This window comes from Alosa pseudoharengus, unplaced genomic scaffold (assembly GCF_046254945.1).
Source record: "Alosa pseudoharengus isolate Yale_2024_CS ecotype anadromous, Long Island Sound unplaced genomic scaffold, YU_APseudo_1.1 YU_APseudo_1.1_scf_17, whole genome shotgun sequence".
Classification (NCBI taxonomy): Eukaryota; Metazoa; Chordata; class Actinopteri; order Clupeiformes; family Clupeidae; genus Alosa; species Alosa pseudoharengus.
The window spans coordinates 16,583,461-16,589,146 of NW_027468640.1; the positions used below are offsets into that span (position 1 = coordinate 16,583,461).

The 5,686-nt window shown below is 36.7% G+C and overlaps 1 long non-coding RNA gene across 1 annotated transcript; it reads right to left on the reverse strand.

The window, feature by feature from the left end:
• Nucleotides 1-368: 368 nt before the first annotated feature.
• On the reverse strand, nucleotides 369-2,500 carry LOC143127987 (uncharacterized). Its single transcript, XR_012987764.1, has 3 exons — nucleotides 2,404-2,500; nucleotides 1,969-2,007; nucleotides 369-522 (listed from the first exon to the last, which is right to left on the reverse strand). It is a non-coding gene; the product is annotated as an uncharacterized LOC143127987 (long non-coding RNA).
• Nucleotides 2,501-5,686: the final 3,186 nt, after the last annotated feature.

Consider the following 5,686-nt stretch of genomic DNA (forward strand, 5'->3'; position numbering starts at 1 on the left):
TTATCTAAAGTAGTAAAACTATAGCACATTACATTTTTCCAACTGTGCAGAACACATATTTTTAACAATTAAAGTTGGCAGCTAAATAGTCCATGAATCCAGAACTAGTGAGAACATAAATCCTGTGTCAAACCCTGAGGGGCCCTATCTCGGTAATCTAAAACGCATTGTCACCCGCGAATAGCTTAGGGGTTTGTTCACTCCACATTGGGGGTGGTTTTCTCATCAAATGCAACAAGGCGGTTCTTATGTTTCTTAATCAGTCATTTCTATCAGAAAGACTCAGGGAAGTATAATGAAAGTTAACACATGTTTTAATCCATCAAAGGATACACAAAATACATAAGTAACAACAATATAGTCTTTGGCGTAGGCCTCGTCCTCGGTCCAGGTCACTGAATGTGCAGACTCTTGAAGATCCTGCCGGAATGCGACGGCAGGTGGCGGAGCCTACCCCCCGGACGTCTGGACAAGGCCAAACTGGTGGTGGTTAGGGAGGGAGGGAACATCGAAAATCAGCACCTGAAAGCAACAGGCAGGTGCAAAGTAATGTCATTATAAAGACTGATGGAGACAGGTGATTGGACGGAAGTAATGAATGATGAGTGACCAATTAAGTCTTCCTGACAGAACTAACGCTTACGCTTCCATGGGTGTGTTTTGGGCGCAACTTCAAACAGAGCATCGGTATTTTGATAGTCAGCGAGGAATCTGCTTGCACACAATACCGTATGGAACAGGCATTCCCCTACTAAAATCTAGCAGAGTATAGCCTATACGCATCTGCACTCATCTACTATTTGAACTCATTGGCAAAGTGAAACTAACTTTACCGTTGTGTCATTTACCCCAATAATATTCAAATGACTGAATAAAAAACCTAAGGACATTTATCCTGCAGAGGAGTTGCTGCTTACATCTTGTGACAGTGTGTCTTCAGCTGTGCTTAACATGCGCCTTTCACTATAGACAAGGTTTTTCTTGGTCAGTGGCGTAATGCTTTTTAGATAGTGTAAAATAGCGATTTTTTGATAATGCGCCAAGACCACACCTAAGGCCATTAATTGCCATACCCCTGAATGCATTGCTCAATAAAAAAGACGGGCAGGGCGAAAAACTTGAGTGTACAATAGGAATATGCTTTGCGTCATGATGAGAATACGCTTTTGACCATCATAATAGTGCCTGAGGTCATCTTCAAATTTTACTCTCTGTGCTTACAACTGTGTATACAAAGTGTAACGATCGATCCTGTGTTCCCTGTCCCTCCTTTGTTTACCTCCTGTGCCATGTGCTCCTGTGTTTACTTCCTGTCCCTGTGTTTCAGTTCCTGTCAGCCATGTGCTCCTTTGTTTGTCTTGCCATGTCTCAGTTCCCTGTGTCTCCGCCCCTCACCTGTTCCTCATTATTAGTCTGCTAGTTTAATTATGATTTCCAGCCCTGTGTTCACCTGTCTCTTGTTTCTTGTCCACTTGTGCCTTGTTAGCCTTGTTTAACCCCTGTGTATTTAAACCCTCTGTCTCCCCTCAGTCCCCTGTCGGTCATTGTTGTTGTTTCGTGGTTGTAGTGTGCATTCGCATTAAAGATTCCTGTTCTCAAGTTTAAGTGTGCCTCGTTCTCGACTTGCCCTGCGCCTCGGTCCAGCTCTCCATACTGCAACCCTGACACAAAGGTGCAAAACGCACCTAGTGGTTGGTCCAGATTGTAGGAATGCCCTAACAGCTGCCAACTATGTAAACAAAGTGTTTTGGGAGGTTGCCAATGCTAATTTACCAGAGATAAGTTCAATGTCTTTAACGGTCACACAGAGAAAAGTAACAAAAGGAAAGTCTTTTCTATTCCTGCCTTCAGGCAATATTAACACATTATTATTATTATTATTATTAACAAAATTTTTCTATACCATAGTTTCATGGATCAGATAGATTAAGTTAATGAATTAAAAAGTGGTCAAGAAATATCACTGACCTATGGACAGCATATAGATAGCCATGTGTATCAGTTTGTCTGAAATTAGAAAGATATGGTTACAATACACCACAATGTATACAATACCAACATTACCAATTAAGACACCAGCACCACAAGCACCAAAATATTACTGTGTGTGTATGTGTGTGTGTCTGTATAAAAACATTTCTACAAACTCAAATTGATCATTAAATAAATCAATACAGTACATTCATTACAAATAAGTTACCAGAAATAAAATAGTGTTACGAGTAAACCATTTGGGTGAAAGTTTACCAACTTGAGTAATTGAGTATTTATTTTCCATGCCAAATAACTTTATCTAAAAATAAAAATTTGACCATTCAAAAGTAATGTAAAGTTGTATGTCTTATGTCTTATAAAACATTTAGTATGTCTCTCAAACATTTAAAATGACAACCAAGAGCCTACCTGTAAAGTTTAGTCCTTGGTGAAAAATCCTTTATGTCAATAGGCCACTGAGTATAATGTGCCACTGTTATCCTCTCTGAGTGTCCTAGTTGTCTGAGTGAGGAGGTGAGGATACTGGCCATTTAATGCTCCATCTCATACGAAAAGATGCTCCCTGCCCATCATTCCTGTTCGTCAGACAAAACAAAACAAAAGAAAACAAACAAACATAAAAAACTCTGTTGTAATGGAATCTGGGAAACCTATAAATAATTACCCTCTAAATACCTAGAAAGAGGCTTGGCTATTGTCTACTATAAGACGTCACACCCCAGCCTCTGTACATTGTCATAGACTCAGTGATTGTGGACACTTAGTTCCTTATCTCTCACAGGTTACTCCCCTGAGATTCTCTGTGGCACGGTGCTCCATCCATACCATTCAAGTATAGTCATTCCCTCTCATTCTTTTGGGTCAAGTCAGCATAGTTGAATATTGAGAGCCCCCCAAGTATATTATGATTATGGTCTTTGTAAACATTTAATGAATAGTGATATTCACTGCACCCAGGAGTATTATACAAAGACTAACCAGTTTAGCTTTCCCTTGGTTCATGGTTGAAATTAGCCTCACCTCTTATACATAATTTGTAAATGTGTAAAGAGATCATATGCAGCACATTTTTGCATCCCCTGTTTGAAGTGAAATTGTGATTATTTTTAAGTTGTAACAGTTCTATGCTGGAAATATAAATTCATAAATATTTTGTGAGTTCTAATAAAAATTATTTGTAACTCCTTTAGTAGTACGGAGCCCAGGAAGTGGCATTGCAATATATATCTGTGTATCTAGAGAATTTTTGTAAATTGTGGTCTCATTTTATTTCTTTTTTATTTCTATATTGTCTGCACAATTTAGTATATTGTGTGCTCATTTTACTAAACTGTGTGAGCACCTTTTACTAATAATGCACTCATTTTACTAAATATTGAACGCGCCTACTGAAATTTCTTAAATACTTTGTGGAAAAGCCTTTATTTACAGCTTACAGCTTCCAAAAAATCATTAATAATCGCAAATAACTGAGAGTTACAGAAAAAAGTATGATTTTGGGGTCTGACCCCTGACCTAAACTCCGCAGAAATACAGTGGGGTGATATGGGGTATATATATATATATATATATATATATATATATATATACACACACACACACACACACACACTGAATGGCTTAGAAACAATTAATAATTTAGCAACAAATTGTTTTCAAATGGTGTACTAATCATTCTTAAATTATATAAACTAATAGTTTATTTCATAGTTTATATAGCATTTCTTAATAATTTGGTTCATGATTTATGCCTTTAATGCAACAGGATAGTGGAGAATGACAGGAAGTGAGTGGGAGAGAGTCAGGGTGGGATCCGGAAAGGACCACGGGGCGGGAATCGAACCCGGGTCGCCGGCGTACGGTGTGCCCCAGCCAGTTGCGCATTTGTTACTTATTAGTTAATGGTTTGTTCATCATTAGTCATTTATACATAATTTATCATCAGTAAAGCATTTGTTCACACAGTTATAAATGGTTTGTTCATAGTAAATAAGCCTATCTAAAAACATGTTTAAGTACATGATTTACTTAATAAATAATGAAACAACGACTTATACATGAAATCATTTTCCCATTATAAAGGAGTTGCAAACTATTACAAAATGCTTTGTTCATTATTTGTAACGCATTTCACCTATGTTAATTCTCATAAATAAAGTATTTGTACACACAGTATAAATGGTTTGTTCATAGTAAATAAGCCTATATCTAAAATATGTTTATAAATTACTGTTAATACTTAATAAATGATGCAAAAATATTTTGTTGATGAAGTAATATTTCCATTATTTAAAGGTGCTCTAAGCGATGCTGGGTAACGTCACTTCTGTTGAATTTCAAACAAAACAGAGAGCAAGTTACTTCCTCCTCCTCCCTCCCGTGCTGCTCCCATGCAATTGAAACTCTCCTAAACGCACATCTCATCTGTGATTTGCTGGAACAGTTTGTTATGTTTTATGGGCTAGGTTTGGCCAGGTTGTTTTTGGAGCCTGGGCTGTCCACAGAGATCACATTTTTTTTACACTGTATTCAGGACACAGACAGCTAGCGGTTGGTTAGGTGATGTTTGCAGTAAGTGACATAAAATATTTTAGCCTTAAAAGCCTTTAAAAATGCATGGCATTGCTTAGAGCACCTTTAACAGTTGTTACATACACATGCACTAATGATTAGTTAGGGTGAGGATACATATTTTATAAACCACTTCCTAATAGTATAATTCATAATTAACTCAGCAGTTACAAGTGGTTAGTTAATGATATTTTGTGAGCTCATCTAAAGTGAGGACGTTGTATGCCTTGCAACACATTTACTAATGAGTTATAATGTTTACATTTGCATCAAATTAACTCTTAAAGAGTGGATGGAACTTAACACTCCAAATTTGACATCAGTGGTTTTAATTATGTAACATAATATAAGTACATATAAATAAATATGGCTACAACCGTGAAATAAACATAGTAGCCTAAAAATTACATGTCAAATGTCAAATGTGTACAGTTACATTTTGTCATAGAAAGTAAGAAACATTTGTAAGTATATCCGGGATCAAGTATTGTTCCTGGAATGCTACTGGTAAGTAAAGCATAATCATTTAGGCTTCCCACTTGTCCAATCGGCGCCAAAATGCAACCATTATTGACGGAAGTAATAATAATGATTATTGTTAATTATTTATTACTGAAAACTGTAACATTACAGTTGTCATGCCAATGGCTACAACTCATAGCAATACATCTCTTGTGACAGATCATGTTATGTCAGCTTTTCTATTAAGGTTCTATTAAAAACGTATCAGAGAAACCATGGATCAGATATTGTTAGCATTTGTAAAAAAAAAGAGACACAAATCATGAAATGATTGCTTGTTCTTGTCTATATAAGGACAGCCATCTGAAACAACAAAAGAGAGACAAAAGTACTATTTACATATGTCCTATTGTGAATGCTTACGGAATGGAAATCCAACAAGATTAACAAGATATTTACTAAGGTGTGTGAGTTGACGTGCAGCATTCCTATTACAGCACTATACCTGAAAAGCGTGAAGCATAGCTCAGTATCTCCTTTACAGGCACTTATCGGAATATCAAGTCCTGTGCTTCGTTTCCAACCCGTTTCATACTACATCACCACCTTAACATACTATGCGTATTGTTCTTTTTGATTTAGAATAGAATAGATTTAT